This window comes from Rhinolophus sinicus, linkage group LG01 (genome assembly GCF_036562045.2).
Source record: "Rhinolophus sinicus isolate RSC01 linkage group LG01, ASM3656204v1, whole genome shotgun sequence".
Classification (NCBI taxonomy): Eukaryota; Metazoa; Chordata; class Mammalia; order Chiroptera; family Rhinolophidae; genus Rhinolophus; species Rhinolophus sinicus.
The window spans coordinates 150,971,417-150,996,810 of NC_133751.1; positions in this window are offsets into that span (position 1 = coordinate 150,971,417).

The window sequence follows — 25,394 nt, forward strand, 5'->3', positions numbered from 1 at the left end:
TTAACATCCTACAATACACAGGACAGCCCCCACAAAAACGAATTATTCAGCTGAAAATGTCAACAGTGCCAAGCTTGAGAAAATGTAGTCTCTGTGAGTTCACATAAATTCAGTTTTTAAACAAACAATGTGCTATTTATTTCATTTATGAGGTGTTCTTAATTTTATTTTGTTTTTTACTTAAAATCATGAAATAGTTTCCCTTTTAATGACATATTTTGAGTTTTTTTGCTCTTCTGTCTAGACACTGCTCAAATAATTATTTATCAAACATAGATGCTTTGGGATATAGGGTGTTCTGGTTCAAAGTAATATAAAAGCCTGACAAAACTAAATAATAAGAAGATGTTTGTTTGTTTGTTTGTTTTTCTTACTTTAGGCAGCCCAAGGAGTAAAGTGACTCAACTTTTTGACAATTTCGTACCATGACATTGAAATCAAAATTTGAGGACCTTTCTATTGTTCTACTCTTCTATATTCACCATGTTGGCTTTGTCCTCAGATGGCTCCCCTCTTGACTGAAAAACATCTGCTGTGGTTCCGACATCCCATGTAGATCCAAAAAATATTCAGTGGAAGAAGTGAAACTTTTTCTTCCTGTGCATATCTATTAAAGAGTAAGAAAACTTCTCCCAAAAGATCTCTTGTCATCAGATTGTGTAGAAATGAGTCACATACCCATCCTTAGCTAATCTTGGGCAAAGGAAATGAAATACCACAATTGGCTCAGGTGAATCAGAATTTATCCATAAATCACATGGGAGATGGGTGGCCACTTGGATGAAGTCGGGGTTCTGCCAGCAAAGAAGTGGGGGCAAGGCTGTGGGGAAGGGAGCTACAATGAGTATCCATTTTAACTATGAGATCTATGGTTGAAAATTCATTGCCTTGACAATTCATTGCTATTAGAAGTCTCATTGTACTTTTGAGAAGAACAAACATATTAACCTGTTGTTAGAGAAACTATTCCTTTTTCTTCTTAAAATAGGTGGGAACACATTTGTCCTTTAGAAGTGACAATCAGGTTTAGGACAAGGGGTCAGGTGAGTAATTCACCTAGGGTGCAAAGTTTAAGGAGGTAATCACTTATATTATAGAAGTGCCCCCTTAAATTTTGTGCCCTAGACACATCACTTACCTCGCCCTAGCACAGGCCTTGGTTACTATATTATAACATGGGCTTTAGATTGCAATAGAGAAAGGTTTTAAATATTTAAGCATAGACTCGAGACAGTTGTCATTCAGCCAGCAATATAACATTTATCCCCTCTGTGGGATAGCTTGAAAATAATTCTCTGCTCATGGAAAAATAATTCTGGCCATTGGATATATAACAAAACATGGCAAATTTTTTGAGCCAGTAAAACTCGGTTATAAAATGATTTTAAAAATAATCTTTTCTTGAAGTCTTGACATGATCAGCACTGGGCGTGACCCAAGGATGGAATGAAGAACATGAACGGATGACTGTTTCCTTAGCAACAAGAGCCATATGTTTCCTTTGAAACAAGAAACCAAAAGAAACTCTTCCCCTATATTTTTCTTTCTTCAGTTTAGCGGTTTAAATAGTAGTGGTATAAAATTTTAATATTTATCCAACTAATATTTATTGAAGACCTACCATGTGCAAAGCAATAATTATATTTGGAAAGAATTTAAATAGGACTTCTTTACATATTATTCATTCAGCTACATTTTTAGATGTATAGGCAACTCTTTAATGCAAATAATGTTTTAAAATCTGAGCTCTGGCTGCATATAAGAATCACCTAAGCAGCTCTTAGAAAACAAAGATGCTTGAGCTCCAGTAGGACATGATTCAGTTTTGCTCATATAGCATCAGCATTTTAAAAAGTGTCTCCCCACCACCACCAGGTGATTCAAATGTGCAGCTGGAATTGAGAAGCAGAGCCCTGAGAAAATTCATAGTGTTGATAAATCAGCTAAACAATTTGAATTATAATAAATCAGCTAAACAATTTGAATTATATCAACTGAAGATTAGAGTTTATAGAAAATTTCAGAGGGTGTAGTTAAAATTTCTCCCTGATTTATTGTTTTTCAGAACAAGTTTTCAACAAACGAATAAATCAATTCCCTGCTCCCCCAAACTAGTCAATCTCTAAGTCTACCATGGGTTTTTGAGCAGGAATTGGAGGGCTAGATCTACCACCAAAAGCACTGAAAATCTGCTTCCTCACAGCCTCCAGCAACTAGATCTAGGAGAAGAACAAACAGAAGTTTCTGCTTTAGTGCATCTTGACTGGCCATACATCCCCAGAGGCCTCTGAGAAGAGCTGGCCTCTATCACCTGTCTAGCCCCTTCCCGTCAAAGCTGAGGCATGTGGAGATTGCCTGACTTGCCCAAGGTCACTCCAGGAGGTGTGAGAGTTAGGAGAAGACTTGGTCTTCCAGTCTTAATACTGATTTATGGGCCACATCTTCAATGACGACAGACAGGACTCAAACCTGCTTTTTTTGTATTTTTTAGTTTTTTTTAAATACGTATCAGGTAATAGAAGACAAAAAAACCCATTATCTCTTTCAATTCACACACCCAAATGTTAGAAAGTTGTCTTTTTCATGGAACCAGTTTACAATCATTCATGTCCTATCCTACAGGGTTTCATAGAATGCCTACTATGTACTGGGGTGTGATAGGTGATGAGGCTGCAAATATGAATAGTGCATAGTTTTTACTTGGAAGCACAACAAAATCTAATAGGGATGCAGGCAGGCACATATTTGGATACTTGTGTGGTAGAGGCAAGTCCAGGGAACTATGAGAATTCCAAGAAATAACGTATCAACCAAAACTGGAGGACAGAATTAGAAAGGACAGAATTAGAAAATTAACTCAGCTAAAGCTAAAAAACAAACCAAATGTGGCAGGGGAGATAACATGCTAATTTAACCTCCTATTAGTAGGTAAGCTACTTAAAAAATAATAGGTGAAAAAAAAAAAAAAGCGTCATAAGCCAATGGAGAGAACTTTGCATTTGATCAGTTTAGCAAACATTTGTTAAGCATACAATATTGAGAACAGTGTGGGCAAGGGGATAAAATAGTTGATGTGGGGGCTTAGTCCTTGTTTTGCTTTTGTTTTTGTTTTTTTTTCAACTTAGATTGTGTTTGGTAGGAAAGGCAGATATAAATAATACTGATGACAATAATAGTAAAATAATATTGATAAAAATAACTTTTACGTGCTCTAGAAACTTCCTACTAAATTATGGTTCATGAATTAGTAATATTGTACTTACCAAGAAATGTGTTAGAAATGCAAGTCCCATCCCAGACCTACTAAATCAGAATCTGCATTTCAACAAGACCCCCAGGAGAAGTGTGTGCACCCTGACATTTGAGAGGCAATGATCTATAATACGATGAATGCTTTACATGGATTACCTTCTTAAAATTTCACGGCAACTTTATGAAGGAGGTACTGATTTGCACCTCCATTCAGGACACTGAAGAACTTGAAGCTTAGGTATGGTTAGTGATTTGCCCCAGGTGGTATAGATAGTGAATTGGCAGAGCTGTTTGAATCACAGTAGGTTGACTTTCAATCCCATGTTTTATGTATCGACAAATAAAATAACACTTGAGGCGTAACGAGAACTAACCTGGCAAGTAGCTCAACATCTTGGAAACTGGTTTGGATTCATTCTGCAAATATCAAAAATAAGAGGCAACTTACATTTTTATTCAACAACTACAGCAATTTACCTTCATGGTTTCACTAGGGGCTACACTGGACATAAAATGTGGTGGAGACATATCAAAGTCACCATGAACCTTCTTAGAGGCAATGGTCCAGCTCCTTCTGCAACAGAGCTTCACCAGGGGTTTTGAGAAATTGAAACTCTGTTATATTATCTCCAGTGATAAAAACCCTATGCTAAATTTTAAGGGCTATAGGAGTCCTTGGGCACTGGTGGGCCTGCCCAGACTAATGCATGAAATACAGTTTATCTTCTTTCCACAATTTGTTGAGTTAGACCCACTCAGATAGTATGCAACATCTGAAACGGCAGTTCAAAATTCTATCATCTGCCAGGATGGAGGTAGAGAAAGGAAGAAACAACCACGTAGCAAAGGAAAAATTATCTAAACACTTACTCTGATAGTTTCAACCAGCTAAGAAATAAATTCTCCTAGTTAAAATCAGAACCAAATAATTTTCAAAAATGTCTTTCAACACATAATGTGAGATATAGATGATGTATTACAGAATTGTACACCTGAAATCTATGTAACTTTATTAACAATTGTCACCCCAATAAACTTTAATTTTTTAAAAAATATATCTTTCAGTTAGTGATACGATCTTTCAAAATAGTTTTCTTAAAGTTTTTTCAAATTCAAGAGGTGGTCTGCAGGAAAATTGTTCAGTTGTTTGGAAAGGAAAAATCATTCAGTTGTTTTCTTTTGAAAAGACAAGGCAGCCCTCACTCAGTTTGGATTACTGTTTTCAAATTTGTTTCTAAAAACAACTTAAAAGAAAGATGACTGTAATAAAAGAGACGACATGATAAATTCCATAATGAAAGATCATGTTATAGCCTTTTCAGTCTTTGAAGAAGTTAGATTGGATAATCAAAACAACTGTTTTTGAGACTGCACTTTCCAGTTCTACACACGAAATGTATAGAGGATCTTTTTCCATTAGAACCACAATCCCCTATAGTTTATGTCTCTTCCATCTGGGTTCATTGGTAACATTGATAAGGTTATAGCTAAATATTTGTTTTAACAGAGAGTTTCAAAAATTTAAATTCACAGGATATCTTGATGGTGCCAGCTCACATTAATTGTTTTACTTTTTCAGAGGTAAAAGATACCACTTACATCTTTTTAATTTTTTTTTTTTTAATATGGCTGCAGTGGGGTATCTTGCAGGTGGTTGATGGAATTTTTTGTGCTTTTAAAGATGCAACTAACATGAGAGTGGTAGTGGGGAGATATCAAGTTCACAGCAAGTGGTCTGCTGCAAAATTATAAAAAAATAGGAAGGATTAAGATGTGTACAGTGAAATAGAATGATAGCCTTCAAATAGGATATATAGCAAGTCTGGTAAAGTTGTACCAACTTATATAGATTGCAGTGGGTGTGGTGTGTTATGTTGATGGTTTCAAGTTATTTCAGGATGCTGGAGATAAAGTGTATAAGAGCTCAGGGATCATTTAGTGACCTCTGCCAGAGGCAAGATGTGATGGGGTTTGAGGGTGAGGGTGGTTACCCACATTCCAGATTATTTACCACATCTGACCTAATATATTATCTGTCATAAGACTACTGACTACTATATATACGTTCCATTGTCCACAAATTTTCTTTTACGGTTATCCATATTATGCTCTTACCACTCCCTCCATAAATACTTGTTAAGTCAAGAAGCCATCGGAGGCTTAGCAAGAAACAAGTTGATGCAATCTGAGTAATGAAGGATGATTGGATTCTCTCCCTGGGCTTATGCCTGGGAGAGTTTAAAAAGCCTTTTATGTACCTATCATTGTACGTAAGTCCTAGATCTCTGTTATTTTTCATGGCGAGAAATTTAAATGAGTCATTTGGATTATTGATTGGAATGAAGTACATCTCCCTCCTCCCCAGTATCCCAGCTAGTATGAGTATTAATTGACCAGGGGTAAGAATTCTCAGCTGCAGTGGGAGAAGCATCTAGGTGGCAATGGGAAGATATTTTAGCTGTTGCATCTAAAGAGTCAAGTCTATATGAATGGCACGAAGGAGAACAATCAGGGGAAGCAGTGAGTGCTGGAGGACTGACGCAGGTGGTGTGGCAGGGTGGGGAGGGGAGGGTGTTCATGAATTGGTCAGAATTCAGGAGCAGGGACAGTTTTTCCAAATCTTATGGTTCTTCAAAACTTAGCTTTCTACCTTTCCATCCTCAAATATAGTTTCCTTGCTATTTGCTGCCCAACCACTAAGGTAATCCTAAATGTTTTAGGTTTTTGTTAGAGTTGCACCCATTTCCAGATATATATATCTACAATAAAGCACTGCTAACTGATGTAATAAATTAATATAAAGTCTCAGTGAATTCATTCAAGTTTTTTTTCTCATTTGCATAAAGTTCACCTTTCAGTGGAGAAAAGTTACTAGTCTCTCCTGCCCACATTCCTTTGTCTGACTTCAAACACATGACCACATCTCATCATAAAGGAGGCTGGGAAATGCAGTCTAGCTGTGTGTCTGTAAGGAAAGGGAACAGGATGAGCATCCAGCCAGGCTGTGCCTCACAGGTGTAGCTAGTTTGCTGTCACCTGCTGACCAAGTACATAAATCTGTGTGTATATATTGTGTAAATACAGAGGGTGCCAAAAAATGCATACACATTTTAAGAAAGGAAAAAACTATTAAAATTGTAATACTCAATATATACCAATAACAAAAGATGGATACAAGTCACCTTTGACTTCTGCAGTTACAAGAGGTGCTCAAAGTGGTTACCATCAGCATCCAGACACTTCTGATTACAGTGAACTACTGCTTGAGCTACATTGACCAAAATATACACTTGTATACATTTTTTTTGGCACCCCCCAGTGTATTGTGTTTTCTAAAGATCATTTTATTAATTTAGTTTCTCAGTTCTGTCAGTTTCTTGCTTCACTCTGCACCTTCCGGTCTTTGACTTATGAAAAGTTGGAATATTCTTTTGTATTTTGCTTTCTGAAACACCTAATACGGCTTCATGACAGAAAAGCTGGTAATAATGTATCTTTTATGATGATGATAACAGACACATTCAATGAGTAGCACCTGTACAATTCTGCAAATTCCTCCCAGTATTTCTTTTGCCACACTCTCAAAATTGAAGACTCTTATTTTTATTACCTCAGTGTCATGCCAAAAAAATTGGCAGACAATATCCAAGTATCCAAAAACAGCCTTTACAACAGTATGCCTGAAGAATGTCAGATCTAGTCAGGAGCAATAGAAATGTAGCAAAAAAAGTAGATTCCGATTGAAATCTATTTTTGACCTAATTCTTCTTTCCCTCCCATTGATTTCTTTTTCTCCTCCATTTCTCCTCCTACCCCATTATTATATACCAGAAACAGATGCTGGAGGAAAGCTCTATTTGTTGCCCGATGGTGTAACTTTGTAGTAGCCTGAGAATTAAATGCAGAAAATCTGACACTATGACCAAGATTAATCTTAATTTGATGGAGGCATGTACATGATGTGACTTGAATAGTTCAGCACATACCAAGCCAAATAGTTTCATAATTCTCCATTTGAATCTGCTTAGTTTCTCCAGCATATTATTATATGTGTCATGTCCTGATAGAAGCACATAGATGGCTTGGGTCATCCCAGGACTGGATTTTTCACATTTTGCAGGATTTGGAAGACTAAGATAGGCTTAAATAATGTTGTAAGTAAAGAACTCATTGGTTATCCTTCTGACACTTTACCAATTATAGGACAAACCAGTTTTGAATTGGTATTGCACTGTCAATATGAATGAGTTCATAAAAATATGTATATATAGCATTTAATAGTTTTTTTGTGAACATATCATTACTTTAGAACATTCAAAACATTTTTCTTCAATTGATTTTGTCATTCCTTGGAATATTTATTCATTGAAAGATAAAAAGTGTGAATTCTCTTTCAGTTGACGTTTGGCCTATATTCAGCCCCTAGTGTTATTAGAAAATGACCCTGAACTTTCCAATACCTGAGCAAAATCTCAGTGAATGTACACCAGAGACTTACAAGATATACTCAGTCTTGTTTTACTTAAAAATCACTTTTAGTGGCCTGATTCTGGAAAGTAAAACTTAAAACATCTTGTCAAATACTTCTATGATGGTTATTAAACATGCATTTATATTTCAGGGTAGAGTTAAACCATATGTTCGTATTTACTTCCATTTAGCACATTCAACTATTTTGCAAGAGGCAGTCAATATTCAAAAAGCCACAAAAGCACCCTTATAAAAATAGTTTCTTCTTTTAGCATAAAGTGACATGTTTTTTTTCTCCCAGCTGCTCGCACTGAGCATACCTGGAAGGGTTAACGTTTGGCCAAAACTTTGGCCTCATAAAACCGGAATCATATCTAGACGTGGTAAGTTCTTTTGTTTGAATAAGGACTGAGTTAGAAGTTAGAGAGCTGTCTTAAATTTCTTTGACCATTTTTCTTCCATTTTTTCCCTCTGTCTATTTAAACAACTGGAAAATTAGATAGCAAGCAGCATTTATCTAAGTATTTTAAAACTGTGCCAAAATAAAAGCTAATCATTTTGTAATCAGTATGCATAGAAGAGAAGAAGCAGTAGTAACGCAGTTGCTGCATGTTTGCTGACAAAATATTTAATCCAAACATTTAATTTCAATCTGCCGCTGTTCTCAGTCAGTATAATTACTTCAAGCAAATACCATGTTGGAAAAAATGGTCCCTGCTACTGAGATGTAAATAATACAATATAATCATCACCATACTCAAATTCATATACTATAATTTATTTGGATCAGTTTCATAAATATGGGTATAATAAATGTTTAAATTATTATAAACATGTGGATCTAGGCTACACTTAAAAGAGTTGATTTACTCTTTCTTGCTGGTATATATACCTGAAGTGTTATTATACCTGAAGTAAAGAATTGCTAAACAAGAAAAATCACATGGAGTTTTTATAATATTAATAGACAGGCAGATTTAGTTTTATAACTTTTTGTCATTATGTCAAGATTTGACAAAGCATATAATTTATAAGAATCAACAGAATCATTTATCTAATATGCATTTGTAGAATGTTACATATATATGTGCATTAAATATGACAAATATATTTAAAATAAAAGTTTCTAGAAATATTATAGAAACAACAGATATAATATCTACCTTAAAAATAGGTCATCATCAAGAAAAGTGTTAATTTTTAAAAACAAGGGTCAAGACAAATGTGACAGTCTGAAAATAAATAAATGGTCCTAAAGCAGAGGCTTCATTTGTCTTTGTGTCCTTAGCATCTATAAGATGCTTGACACATAGAAGGTGGAAGTACAGGATGTGTCCAATAGAGCATCCAATCTGCACTCAGCCATTCTTGCTGAATCTACTTTGTTCACCTTTGCCCTGCAGGGAAGCAGTATTCAAATATTCTCTGTGAAGGAGAGGTCCATTGGGAGTGGCTGCCTCACTCAGGCTAGTCGGGAACCCAATACAGGATCTGATACATAGGATTGTTGCATAAAGCTCTGAACCAATCAGATGAGGTTCCTCCAAACTGAAATTATGATCAATAAGTGTTCATTTGATTAACATAGTATAGTTTTAAAAGTCTACTTAAAACCTACACTGTTAAAATATTCCTATTTTGATATCTGGATGTTCTAGATGAAATAAAGTTAGTCCTGTGTCCACAATTCTTAACGCTGGTGATGGGTTCATAAAGGTTATTGTATTATTCTCTCGACTTTGTAATTTTCCATGTTAGAAAAATTAAAAACTCTATTCTTCTACTTAGAGTCAGCCCTAGGCCCCTAGAGTGAGCCACAGATTCTTCTCCATAATCTATTGAATATCTGTTTGTATAACATTCCAATAGCTCCTAATGATACCTTTGTACCTTCTTTATCAGATAGTAGAATTAAGAGAACTGTATTAGTGCTGTCATCTGCCCATCACAAAACACCTAACTCAATGTGAAATATATAGGAAAGAACTTTTTTTCTCAAAATAAGTCATCTGTACATAGATAATTAACAGGGAACAATTAAAAATACCATCAAAAACATCTTATCATCTTTGCATTTTGTCATCTGTAGTGATATTTTGTCAAAACTTTGGCCTCATAAATAGGGCTTGTGGTATCAGTCTCTTAAGGTGGCAGCTGAAATTCCTGCCATTATAGTAGAAAATGTCAGATTAAAGAAGACAGTATTTTTTTCCATGTATGTCTTTTTACTAAATTCTTTCATGTAAGACCATAGCAAAAAATTCCTTACTATCTTATTGCTCACTGACTAGACATAAGGGAGACTGGAAAAATCAGTACTTGAAAATTTCAGCTTCTACAATTTAGAGAGAGATTATGCAGCCAATAACATGTTGAAGAGGTGTACGAAGAGCTCTTGTATAGAATGGTTCCCAGTAGATCTCAGTAAATGGCACTAAGATGACATCTGTATCGATTGCATCTGCCACAATAATACTAGGTAACCAAAAGCCATACAACTTCAGTGGTATAAAATATACCTTTTTATAATAGCAAAGTTCTGTACAGTTTAATGGAACTGAACTGGGCTTGACTGATATCATCTAGCCTCATTCATGAATCTATGGTTATGGGCAGGTTGGCAAGTTGTCTTTGCTCATCTTGGCTGATCTTGGCTAGGCTGCTCACCTGGCTGGTTAGTTGTCTTATAAATAAACTAGGATGGTCTTGGTTGAAATGACTGGGGAAATGGCTCGGATTTCATATCTCCTACTCCAGCAGGCTAGCCTGGCATATTCTCATGGCCATAGCAGAGAGAAAAAAGTAGAATCAGGGGCAACAAGAACTTTTTTCAAGCTTATGCAGGTATCATATCTGTTAACTTCTCAGTGGCTGAAGCATTAACTAAGTAGTATCAAGATGTCAGGAAACAGACTATCTTTTTTCTAAGAGAAACTATAAAAAATATGGCAATGGTTTCCTACAGCAAAGAGCAAAGAATTGTGGCTGTTAATTCAATTAATCAAGACATTAGTCTCCAATTTTGATACTTCCTCACTCTCAACTCCCATTTCCAAAACCATCAAGTCCTTTCGATGTTTCTTTCTAAATGTCTCTCAAGTCTTTCCTCTACTTTCCATTTTATGACACGTATTTCTTGTGAAAGCTCTCAGTGATGATTCTCTAATAATGTCTTAACTGGTGCCCTTATACAGTGACACACAATACCTAGAATGATCTTTAAAAATGTATATCTGAATGTGTAATACATAAACATGTCAATGACTCAACGCTACTCTCCAAAGAAAAGTAGAACTCCCTAACGTGATCTACAAATTCCTGAAGATTTTGGACCCTACTTAGCTCTTCCATTTCATCTTGGACCATACTCCCCACCTTTCAATTCCAGCGTCTTTATAGTCCCTGGTACTTACTCTCTTCTCTTCTGTTATAATTTCTTTGCACATATTGTTTCTTCTTCCAGGAATACTCTTCCATCTGCTCTTTGCTTAAATAACTCTGACTCATTCCTCAGATCTCTGCAGAAGTGTCACTTTTCAAAAAGTCTTGCCTGACCTTCTTTATTAGAACCAATCACTTTAATATAGATTCTCATCATAATATAAACAGTCCTCTCGTTGAATTGTCCTAATTAAATTTTTATATTAGTTTGCATGACCTTTTTAATAAACTTTGTATTTTGTAATAATTTTAGAGATATAGAGGAGTTATAAAGATGGCACAGAGAATTTCCATATATTTTTTATTCGGCTTCCTCTAATGTTAATGTCTTATATAACCATAGTGCATTCAAGAAAACAGAGAAATTAATGTTGGTATAATATCATTAACTAAATTGCAGACTTTATTTAGCTTTCACCAGTTTTTCCGTTTATGTCCTTTTTTGTTAAGATCCCATTCAGGATACCGTGTTTTGTATAATTATCACATCTCTTTAGTCCTTTATAATTTATGACATGACATGTTCTTAGTCTTTACTTGTTTTTCACAGCCTTGTCAATTTTCAAGATTTCTGGCGAGGCATATTTTAGACTGTTCCTCAATTTGAATTTCCCTTATGTTTTCTCATGATAAGATTAGAATTTATGAATTTTTGGGACAAACATCACAGAGATGAAGTACAGTACTTATTTCATGATATCAGAGGGTATATGCTATCAACATGACTTATCACTGGTGATAACTTTGGTCACTTGGATACAGTGGCATCTGCCAGGTTTTTGTCATTGTAAAGTTATCGTTTTTCCTTTCTATGCTCTACTAATAAGAAGTGAGTCACTAAGTCCAGAGCACATGCAAGTAGAGGGAGTTAAGCTTCAACTCTTGGAGGGAGGAGTAGCCATAATTTTTTTAACATATGTTAAAACCACAATAGTAATTAGCAAATATTTTGGGGAAATGATTTGTAGTTATGTAAAAATTCTCCTTGAAGCTTTGCCTACTAATTTTAGCATCCATCCATGTATCTTGCTTGCAGAAATTATTACTGCGATGTGCTAATGGTGGTTACTTTTATTTTCCTCATTTCATTTATACGTATTAGCTAGTATTTTTCCATCTTGTATAGAAGACTTGTCTCCTCTTTTTCATTTATTTAGTTTTCATATATATATGTATATTTATGTATATAAATATACATATATATAAATATTTATTTTATTCTTATCTCTTTGGGTTATAATCCAATACTATCATCATTTATCTTATTGCTCACATTGTTACCACTTTGGCCATAGGGAGTTCTTCTAGGTATACTCCTATATCCTTTTCATATGTCTTCATCACTATTTTTAGTATTTCCTGTGTGACTTTATATTGTCATTTTAATTTAGTTTTTTGAATGGGATATACATGTGCATGATTACATGATACAAAAATAAAAACTTTATCATGTATATAATATACATGGAAAGTACAATAATATAATTTTACTAATCTTATACTGAGATTATGATTATGAGTTCTGAAACTTTTTGTGTGTATTTGCCTGATATGACTTTGTCCATTGGTTTATTGCCAACCTTCCTGAATCTCTTTAGTTTATATCATTGGAAAATGAATGATGAAGCTCAATTTAAAAATATTTTTAAAACACCAAATACCAAAACAGCCTATGTTATTTGCAGAAGTGTTGCTCTTTGTTCTTGATGTGGAATGAGACAACGTTATGCCCAGTTAGGCAGACTGATTGGTATAGGTACAACCAGGTAAAATGTAGATATTATAACACAGGTCATTTAATATATATAATTCACACTTTTCTACATTGCATAGTTAAGGGATGAAGAAAAGAGAATCTTCTCAACAAATTTTGACTTCTTTTTCAATGATTAAGTTATAAAGAACTCTTTTTTGTCAACATATTCTGTGGGAGCCACTATTTAAACTTAAACCACTGGTGTGACTATTTATTTATTATTCATTCACTCAATTGAAATAGGTAGGTTGGGAAACTCAGAAAATCAGTTGTTGTTGTTTTTTCACTTGAAATGCTATAGATAAACATGGAACGACACCTAACTGACAGAACTCAAAACTTGCTTATAAATGATACCGTGCCTAAGAAAAGAAACTGCAAGTTTTAACTTAATCATGACAAAGTCATTGAAGGGTTCATAGACAAGTAAAAAGCCCAGATGTCTTATCAAGAAATAGCAATTTCTAGATCAAAGGAAAATGTTATTTTGATTAAGGATGAATTGAGTAGAAATGGTATGTACTGTAAAAATATAGAAACAAAACTATGAGATATATAAGCTGAAAATTATAGTCAGTATTAAAAAAAAATACTGTGGTAACAATGTTAACATTGCGAGCTCCTTGAGGGCAGGAACTCTGTTTAGAACCCGTTGTGTCTTTGACGATAGACACACAGGCTTGCATTGAATAAATGTTAGTAGAAAGAATTAATGAATACCCAATTGAGTTGTTATAGATTTCCAGGACGACATTTTCAAAGAAAAAAACAAATTGTAAATGCAACATCATTTTGAAGTTCTTTCACACAAGTAATCCACTTTCAGAAAAATTAGAGATTACAAAAAGTGAAACAAAAGTTACCCATATCTTGCCATCTAGGTATAACCACTATTAACATTCAGAAGTAGATTCTTGTAGCTATTTTTCTTGCTGTAGCAGGCTCTATACATGCTTCAAAAGAGATGGAAGAGTTAGAGGAAAGATAGGTTACCTTGAACACCTACTGTCATTCATTAGCTTTAAGGAAGCTGTTAGGTGAGGCTACTGGTGAAGATTTACTCTGAAGGGAAAGCAAAAGTTAAAGAACCCAGCAATTTCTCTCCTGGGTATATACCCCCAAAATCCGAAAACATTTATCCAGAAAGATGTGTGTCCTCTGATGTTCGTTGCAGCTTTATTTACAGTGGCCAAGACATGGAAACAACTAAAGTGTCCTTCAGTAGATTATTCAAGAAAGAAGATGTGACATATATGCAGTGGAATACTACTCGGCCGTAAGAAAAGATGAAACAGTGCCATTTGAGACAACATGGATGGCTCTTCAGATTATTATGCTAAGTGACGTAAGTCAGAAAAAGTTGGAAATCATATGACTTCAACTGATATGCGGGATATAAAACTGAAAACAACAAAGGAACAAGACAAACAAATAAAAAAAACAAAAACTCATAGGCACAGATAACAATTTAGTGGTTACCAGATAGTAAGGTGGGGAGGGAGGAGGTAGAAGATGGTAAAGAAGGTCAAATATATGGTGATGGAAGGAGAACTGACTCTGGGTGGTGAGAACACAATGTGATATACAGATGATTTATTGCAGAATTTTACACTTGAAACCTATGTAATTTTACTAACCATTGTCACCGTAATAAATGTTAATTTAAAAAAAAATTTAAAGGAGAAATCATGCACTATGCCCCCTCCTTGGTAGACTTCCTCAGTGCCTACCTTGGTGATGATTTTCTCCTTTTCAGGATAAATTAGCCTTATTTGGAACCAATACAACAAAAGATAGATGGCAATAGAGACAGATAGAGATAGATAAAGGACACAACTTTTCTAAAACAATAAGGACTACTTGAATTTAAACTTCTGTTTAAACATAATAATATTTTGCTGGGAAATAAAAAGAGTATTCACTAGCTCTAAGTAAATCAAATGGAAACATCTCTTAAAACTTACTGACTTTGTTAGTAATTAAAATTAAACAGATTTTACCCAGTGTCTTTGTTTTCTCCTTTCAGCAAGACTGTATCTGAAGAATGCCTGGGATTCACATCTCACAGTGCCAGATATTGTAGATTCAAAAATATGTGAACAAGCACAACTAGAAAATATCAGGCATATGGCATGAAACACATTCTCATTCAATCTCCAGAGGGGGAGAAAACATTTTAACAGAATGCAAAATATTGTGCTCTAGTTTACTTGCCAGATAGAGAAAAGCATGAATTTTAGCAAGGAAATCAATGGCTAGTTTGCATTGGGAGAATTTAGAGCAATTGGTCTATAAGCAAATAATTTGGACATGTTAGGTGTTTGGATGTGGCAATTTAAGAAAGAGCTTCTTAAAGTCTTCCTAATTTTTCTTTTTACTTGCTAATGAAAACTTTAGTCCTGATGAATTTCACTTCTATGGGAATCCCAGTTTCTGCAGACCAGAAAGCAAGGGAGCCAGTGCTACATTCGTGTACCCTGATACTCCTCTGTCATCATATTTTCAGATTTCTGGACTATTGTGTGTTCATTGTTTTATGAAGCATCATAGGTAGAAGAAACATTCATTGCTTTGTTTATTAGCATCTGTTTCCTTTTGGGTAGAATTATGAGCATCCCCAATGTAACTGGACAAGACTGGCAGACATGGAGTGTTAAATAACTCAGGCTGCACCAAACCTCAGGAATAACTAGTTGTAATTAGTTAACTGGAAACCCATCATCAAACAGTAACAGACCAACTGAATCAAACCTATTTCAAAAGGCTGCCTCAGAGTGATATTATACTTCCACAATAATTATAACCATAATTCTTAGAAGTGAAGGGTGTGACTCTGTTTACTTTTTAAGTGGACTTGTGTTTATTATAGGTCAAGCATGTGTGTCAAAAATAACTGTCGGCACAGCAATGATTTACCTTACTTATCAGATTTGTTTACCTGGGTAAACAGAACTCATCTCTCCAGAACCCCAGCAGGAAGAAAAGACTGCAACTCCAGTAGTGAGCAGGATAGGAACAAACCAACTAGGGCAGGCATGGTTCTTTATTTATTGCTCCCAGCAGGTGTCAGATGCCATAGTTTCTCTGCCATCAACACCCTGGGGCTTTTTAGTTTCATATCCCACACAAGGAAGAAGGAGGATGGTGACTAACCCCAAGGGATTAGGTACCTGAATTCTATCCCAACTACTAGCAGACTCCAGCTGGGTTTAAATTTTTCTTTTTTTCTTTTTTTTTTTTAAGAATTTCTGATGCTCAGTGGTTGCTGATTGCTTCCAGATTTTAGTTCTACCCCAGTGGAGAAGTGCTACAAAGAGTTTATCTGTCGTTAAAATTGCAGTTGCTATAGGAAATGTCTTCTCTGAAACCAGTTCTCCAAACATAAACTGTTACAACAGTTAAACAAACCAACTAACTAAACCAAAATAAAGCCTACCTAGTCTTTAAAAATGCATTCATTGCATTGATGGGGGAGTGAGCGGGAATGTGTGGGTAAGATTGGTGCATTTGTTTGGGATTCTCATCAAACATTCTCAGAAGCCAAGATGTAATTGGTGAAGTTACTATATTAATGCCTTGTAAAGGCTTCAGTATGTGTTTGCTATTCACTTATATCTAAACTGAAAGACAAGGTTAACTTTTGAATCCAGGATAATAGCCCAACTGTTAAAAGAGCATAACTATTCAGATGCCACCCCCCGACCACCCACCTGAGTTTATTTAGAATAATTTTCCTCAATAGCAAAACAAAACAAAACAAAACAAAACAAACAAAAAAACTCAGCAGTTTATAATATTTCCAATCATTTAGGGACCAAAACCATGTTTTAAGATGGTGTGTGTGTGAGTGTATGTGTGTGTGTTTGTGTGTGTGTGTGTGTGTGTGTGTGTGTATCTAAGGTACTTAATTGACATTATTAAATGTGAGAGAGATTTTAAAACACCCAAATGCACTAAGTACACTCTTCCAAGTGCAAACTTGTGCTGAATATTTTTTGGTTTACAAATACTGCTTCTGTTGTTGCCACTGCTGCTATTTCTAGAATCCTGGGTTGTTAGAGATACTGCTTCTTGGAGGCCTGTTCTACCTGAAGGTCTTCCTCTTGAAAAATGTCCCTATCTTGTCTGTCAGCCAGGCCTATCAACTACCCTGCTTTTGTGCATTCTCCTCCCAATTGCACTGCATATAGAGAGCTAACCATGTCTTCCTTTTGGAAATGGGCGAGAAATTCTTTTCAAGTGGGTATAGACTAATTAAGCACCACATGGAGACAGTCAATATTTTTCCAGTATAAAACACCTCATTCCAGAAACAGACATTTTGTATTCTTCAAAAGAAAAAGAAATCCACTCAACTTATCTATGGGTATTAAATCTTAAATCACCCTGTTGTAGGCTTTAATCATTCTTTTTGTTGGCCATTAGAGGACAAACATTTGACGAGATCTTATTTTATCAAGCTAGCAACATAATTATACAGTCTGAATTACAAAAATAAATGGAGGTCATGTTGGCACATACAATGTGAAGATAAAAATTGAGGTAATTAAGTTAATTATGATCACGCTCACTGTCACCATTGTTCTGAGATGATCCAGATAACTGAGGGAAAAGTGGCCTCCTTTTCTCAATCATTGCCTCAATTAATTGCTTCAGTTTTTCACCTGCAGACAGGAATGGAGTCAACCAACAACATATCTTTTCAGGACCTCACCCTTTTATTCCATAATAGTAAAGTATATCACAATGTCCACATCTAGAGGAGGCATGCTAGATACTGTCTCCTCTCAGATACCTTCGTAGCAAGCCTGTCCAAATCACAGAACCTAGAAAGGACAATGTTCTGTAACAGCCCGCTGTCCCTGAATAAATTCTTATGAAGTGCAACCTATGGTTTTCAGTGTTACAGTGCTTGAATTTCCAGAAAAAGATTGCATTTCAGAAAATCTTATCACAAGTTTCTATACCAAGAAGCCCAAATACAGTGCTGCCATTGCAGTTTGTCATGCTCTTTTGTGGTTTATAGCCCATTGAAGTAAATTCTTCTCAGAACATAAGCCTTGCACTAAAGAAAAGACACATGCTTTTTAAAAAATCAAGAGCAGAAATGGAAATACAATACTCCTAATTTCTTCAGGATAATCATCACATTAATTTCAAAATAATTATGCCCACTATATTATATCTATAGCTCACACTGTATTTTATATCCTCTCTAAATATTAAAAGGTAAGACAATTAAATGAAAAGTTAAGTACACAGATGTTTATTTAATGCTAACTATGCTGAAATTTGGTACTTAAATATAACATTAATTATTGGGAAATGGACCCTGATTTATAAAGCTCACAGACTGGTGAAGATAGCAGATATACGTGCAGTCAATGATTGTATGAGGCAAATTGTAAGGATTACTAAACTCAAACTAGTGCAAGACTCCTATGGGTATAGATGTGTGAATTTTATATACGTGTGAGTTTTAATCTTTGGTTGCTAGCGACAGAAATGCAAATCAAATTCTTTGGTAAGAAAATACAAATTCATCACCTTCCAAATTGAGAAATTAAGGGTGAATCTAGAGATTAATACTAAAATGGGAACTAAAAGCCATGATGCATCTCTATCCATTTCTCATTTTGCTTTTCATTTTCTCAAAACAGCTTTCCTCTTCAGTTGCAACCATGGCCAAGAACTGCTTGAGGTCACAGTTTTCATTTTATGACCAGAGAAGAAAGTGGCTTGTCTATCCTTATTCCCTTTGAAAAATTCAAGGTAAAGCTCTTTCTGGTCCAGCTTGCATCCCATGCCTAATGTTTAGATCTATTACCAGGACAGGAAAGGAAGGGTTTTTAGGAAAATACAAAGATAATAGTTTTCCACCACAATGAGTTGAAGAGAACGGAAAGATTAATTAAAAATACGTGTGGTATATGTCTGTATATAAAAAGGAAGAAAAACTGAAGGAAGTAATACAAATAACACTGCATAGATACTTGGGGAGCAGATTATCTGGATGATTTATACTACTTATGTGTTTTTTTCTGTAGACTGCAGAAAAACATAAAATGTCTGAGGATGTGATTAGCTCTTTCATAGACTGTAGATTTGGGGTGGGAGTGTCTCATGAAGAGGGGAGGAAAGAGTGAAGAGAAGTCAGGGAGAATATCAGACAAGAATCAAGAAAAATAGCTTCTAGTCCTGATCTGCCATCATTTAGCTACCTGACTTTTGGCAAATAATCTCTTAGCACCAGGCTCCACCTTTACAAGAATGGAAATTAGAATATCTCTTCTATCTATCCTATAATGTTGCCAAAAAACAATGAGCATGATTGCTTTTGAATAAGTTAGAAATACTAAATAAATGCAAGGTATTATTTGTAATATCACTGTTATTCAAATTTTCATTTCATTATAGAATTCAAAACCTGGTTCTAAATTTGTCACCACGGATCACGACTACTTGTCTAAACCACAAACTCATCTAGGAGGTACATGAAATGGGAGAAAATAAAGTTTCATTGCAAATTAATAAAAACAATTGAATAATCTCAGATATCAATATCTCATTGTAATTGTTCAAGGAAACAAGCCATGAACAAGAAAAACAAAGTCACTAGGATGTAATGGAAAGATGTTGGACTTTGGCAATAGATTTGCCTGGCATTTAGTACATGCTCTACACAACATTTGTGATTCCTTGGGAATTAACTTAATCTCTCTGAGCCACAAACAAATGGAAAATAAATTTATTTCCTTGGGTTATAAATTAACCTCTCTAACCATCATCTGAAAACAGCAGTATCTTGCAAGGAATAAAAATAACAAAAACATTCTAAGAAAATATCTATCATTCAATAAGTGGTAGTTGTGCTGTACCCATAGTTCATTACATTGACCTCAGCTTTCCTGTTCTAGTCCTTCATCACAAATATTAACCAAACATGGTAAATAAAATCAGTATAAAAGCTATCCATCAAAATGAGAACTCTCCAGAGATCTCTCCACACCCTCTCAAGCAAATATTTATATGAAGAAAATTGTACTTGATCTGGATATGCTTATCAATAGAAAGCTAACAAATAACTGATAGCTATTTCAGGGTATAAGATAAAATAAATTTAACAAATCAAAGAAAATAATTTAAGGGGGAATCATCCTTTTTTACTTTTCTCTGGAAATAATGTATTTCCTTCTTTATTTTTGTGGAATGTGTATAATTTTGAAATTATAAGTAAAGGTTGGAGTTTGACTTAAATGTATATTTTTCTTTCAAGAGGAAAATTGTTATTACAAGTCATTAAATATGATAATTTTCTTTTTAGGCATACATGAAATCTAAGGCACATGCTACTTATTAGATGGTCTTATATTGCAATGACAGGAAAGCTAAAAGCTGAGTAAGAAAATTTGACTTTTTCCTTTCCACATTTTAACTTTTTCATTCTGGTTTAATAAAATATAACAGAAAATGACTGTAAATTATAATATTTCCCATTGTGTAGGACATGCTAAAATGCTTATATATATATACTACTAAGGCAAACTCTGCTAAACTTTTGAACTGTTTTTGTTGTCTGATCAAAATTTGGTGATATTACAGTTTTATACTTTTGAAGATACTTTTATAGTCTTAATTGTAACTTGAAAGTTCAATGATGCTAAACTCTGGAGGATAAATAATATTTGAGGTCTCATCATTTTTTGAACAAATAGATAAAGGTGGTTTTTATAAACCTCTAATAAAGGACTGTCCATTTTCAAAATACAATCTCCCTGGAATAGTTATATTGACTTCTTTTACGGTATACCACAAAATATCTATATTTAATTCTGTGATGCAGCTATTTCTACTGGATATATAACAAAATAAGGAAAAGGGAGAAAAGTATGAGAAAAATTACTCCAGATTAACTTTTAATGTACTTATCATTGACAACGTTCTTTAATCATTCCATCTGATGTTGGGAAGATAGTATTCTGAGCAAGGAAAAGAAAGCAAACAAAAGTAGAAAATTAAAAAGGAGCAGAAAGACTAGAAATAGGTAGGCTTTCAGAACCTTATCATCTGATCTTCAGAAATTCAGTTGAAACTACTGAAAGAAGAGAAGAGACTCGGCTTTTTTCTCTCTAACCTCTTATTCTTAATTTTGGCCACCCTTTAAATAATGAAAAGTCTTAGAAAAGATAAATTTGGGAGGAGGGCAAAAAAGAGACTCTACTACCTGCATTTCATCATAGGAACCAATAAGGGAAAAAAGGTAACTTCACATAATTCTCAGTATGTCAGATTACCGCGAAGCTCTCTGAACTCATTGTCATGTGTAAAACGGGGTTCAAAAGGAGTATGAATGAGTATAGTGTCTAGATGAGCTATAAGGCAGTTGTGATGAGATGGTCCATGAGCAAATGCTGTCCTCCAGGGTCTAAGATTTGAATATTCTCTCTTGAAACAAACCTCTTTGAAGCTTGTCAGTTAGTAGCATAGTATAGCATGATGGAAAAAACAAAAGCCAGATAGAAGTGAGTCCAGTCTGTCACCACCATTTATTACTTATTTAACTTTCCCACAAGTTATCAAAATTATTTGGACTGATATATATATATATATATATATATATATATATATATATATATATATATATAATATTGAATTTAATATAATTATATATAAACTTAAGGAATTAATTCATGTGATTGTGAGGGTTGGCAAGTCCAAAGTCTGAAGCCTGGAAATTTGGGCAGTCAATGCTGCATGCGGTCTTTAGGCAGAATTTCTTCTTCCCCAGGAAACCTCAGTCTTTGCTCTTAAGGCCTTCAACTGAATGGATGAAGCCAGCCACATTTTCAAAGGTAATCTCCTTTACTTAAACTGATTGTAAATGGTAATTACAGCTACAAACTACCTTCCCAGGAACACATAGATTACTGTTTGCCTGTATAATTGGGTACTATAGCCTAGCCAGGTGAAATATAAAATTAACCATCACAGTACTCTTAATGGACTCTTGTGCTAGAAAAATCTAATTTTTCCATGAGAACCATGATTCATTTGTTCAACTAATGTTCATTGTTACCTGTGTGAGGCATCCTTATGTGGTGATTAAGACATAGGCTCTGGGGATGAACTGACTTTGTCTGAATCCTGGCTTTCCCACTCACTTGTGGTGTGATATTTGGACAAGTTACTTAAATTCTCTGTGTCTCTGTTTACCCATTTGAGAGGGTAATAATAGTATCTACCTCATGATGTTGTGAGTGTTAAATCAGCTAAGGTAAAAAGTGCTTTGATTAATGCCTCCCATGTAATAAATGTGCCTATAAAACATTGTTAGATTGTGCTGCCTGGACTTTGAGGGCTCAGGGCCTCTAGGAGCAAAGTAAAGTAAGAATGATCCATTGTGTTACAAATGCTATAATATAGATATCAATTCTATGGGATTAGAGGGAAAAAAAACAAAACACCAATTCTGCCTGTGTGCCTGTGAAGAGGATGGTCTCTATGAAAGTCTGAGTGTGTATGTAAGCAGACGGAAGTACAGCCATGACAACCATATGGGCAAAATTTGTAGTTTGAGGTTCTCATGGAGCTTTTAAAATTTAATAAGCTTTCAAAATTTCAAAAGTTTTCAAATTTAAATATATAGAGATAGTTAAAATCTTCTACTTATTGGGTTTAAAACCTTTTACCTATTAAAAGCAAAATTTGAGAGTTACTACTCTCAGATTGCATACTGATTCAAAATAATGGTGGTCATTTATGTTAACATAAAATGTAACTTTATTCATTTGTACCAGAAAACAAACAATATAGCAGTCCTGTCACCAATCAAAGAGGTGGAATATTAATGGGCTACGTCTGCACAAAAGACTGAGTATTAGAATTCTTAGATGGACCAAGTGGTTTAAGCCTGAGTTTCAAATCATGCAGAGCAAATGCCTGCCCTCAGGCACACATTCCAGTCATCCACTAAGTGTACCCCAGCGGTGCTGAGTTTGGTCTTAAAGCTGCCTGTCATTTGGACATTGTCTTTGTCTACATGCACCATCAGTTCAAACAGCCTACTTATTGGTTTATTTGTTTATTGTCAGTTTTCCTTACTCTATCGAAAGCTCCATGATAAGTGTCAATCACAGTGCCAGGTCCATGGTCAGTGATACATTCTTATTTTATTGAAGAAAAAAATTGATGTGTTTTCCAAATGAGTCATTTCAGTCAAGTTTGTCCACTGAGGTTATAGACTAGTGTTTCTCAAATTTGAGGATTACAATAACCACTTCTAAAGGGACAAGCTTTCTTGAACTTGTAAGATTGTCTCTGTTAGACCCAAGAGGCCCAGAAATATCAGCTTAAATCCAAAGCCTATTCTAAGCAAATATCTTTCAATTTATTAATTATCTTGGCAAAATATATGTTTTTTTTTGTTTATAACTAGTTCAAAGTGTGTGTGTGTGTGTGTGTTTAAATTATCACAAGAATGAAAATACAATATTTAGAAAATTTCATGGGTTGCCTAAGAATATGTCCTCAGATTTCTGATGATTCACAGATATCAATATGGGAAACACCAGTGCAGATATTTCTAAGTTTATATTGGTAATGGGGCAAGGGGAGAAGTATTTTATTCATATTCTGAAGCAGCAATGATAGGAACCAGAGTTGATCCAAACCTCTAATATTTTTGGTAGTGACAGAGAAAATTGAGGAAAGTGAGCCTAATTTACCTAAGGTGAAATGGATTATATGATTTAAATAATTTGAGAAAAATGTCTTCAGTGAGCAAGCAGTCATCATCTCAACTTAATTATTATTTTGTAAACATTATGTGAAAGAATATTTGACCAAATCATCACTGCTCTTCAAAAACTTTTTTTCTCATCTCACTGATATGGAAGTTAATCTAATACTTGCAATTTTATTTAGCAGAAAAGCAACAAAAATTAGCCAATGCAGCAAAACAATATAGAGCAGGAAAGCATCTTACATTAAATTGAAACATAATCTCAGTCGCTTCTGAAACATCTAAGGAAAACACTTCAATAATGACAACAAAATGTACACTGAACTAAAATTATATATCTTAATTTTAAAGAATTTGACTAAAGTTGCCTAATATCTTTTTTATATTTGTAGATGTATAAAAGATCTTGCAATAAATTTATATTTATATAAATCCAAACTTCTTTCAGTCTATAGACCAGAAAAACAACTTATGAATAATGAGGCAGAGAGGAAAAAAATCTGGATACTTTTTAAAAAATAATCTTTATTATAATTAATAAATACTGAAAAGATAATTTTCTTTAAAAATTTAATCAACCAAGTAACCTTTGCATTGTTCCTACTGCTATTATGTATTTTAAAAAGCTTAAAATATCCTGTTTTACAGAATATAAAAATTTTACAGGAAAAGGAAATGCATAAAAATAACCAAAAATACAATAGCAGTAATAATTAAGAGAATGAAACTTTATATTTGTTTAAGTGTTCGATGAACAGCCTAACTACTCCCTACAATAATACCAAGAACATAGAGAAGGAGGTTGGGATCCAGAGTAATTGCTTAGCCTCTCATTATATTTATTTATTCAAATATTTATTGATTGCTTAGTTTTATCTACATACTACAAGGTGATTTGAGTATTGCAAAGATGGATAAGATGGCATCTCTTTGCCTTTTGGAGGGGGTATATTAAAAACAAATACAAGGGAAAAGTTGTATGTGGTATTATATAGGTAAACAAAATTCTAGGAAGTTTTGAGGTGCAGGCTATGGAAATCAGGGAATCCTTCATGGAGGAAGAGTATGTGACCTAGGCTTTGAAGGAAGAGTCCAATTTGGATCTTTGGGAAAGACATTTCAGGCACAAAGCTAAAGAAGTAGAACAATATATGAAGATTATAGAATTCATTATGGCTAGAATATCGACTTTACATCGGAAGCTTAATGTTATTAAAACTAAAACTTTAGCCTTTTGTTTCTTAATCTAGAACCTCTTTCATCTACTATGCTGAAATAGTTACCTAATGCTGCATAAAAATACCACCCTCAAACATAGTGGGTTATAGTAATAACCATTTCTTTAGCTCACTATTCTGGAGGTTGGCAATTTAGGATTGACTCAGAGGAGAGGTTCTTCTGTTTTGAGTCAAGCTCCAGTGATTTTTGTCTCGGCTTTTTCAGGAATTTGCAATCAATCAGCAGGCCAACTAGAGGATGGCTCTTCTTGGAAGACCTCAGCTGGGAGAATTCACCTCTGCTCCTGTGTCTCTCATCCGCCAGTGACTAACCCAGGCTGCTCACACGGCAGCTCGGTGGGCTTCAAAAGAGTGTGTAGAAGCCTAAGCTCCAAACTGGCAGACTGTCATTTCCATCACATTCTATTATCCAAAGGAAGTCCCAAGGCCAGATAATATTTAAGAGGTAGTAAAATAGAATTAACCACTTGATGGGAGGAGCTGCAAAGTCATATCA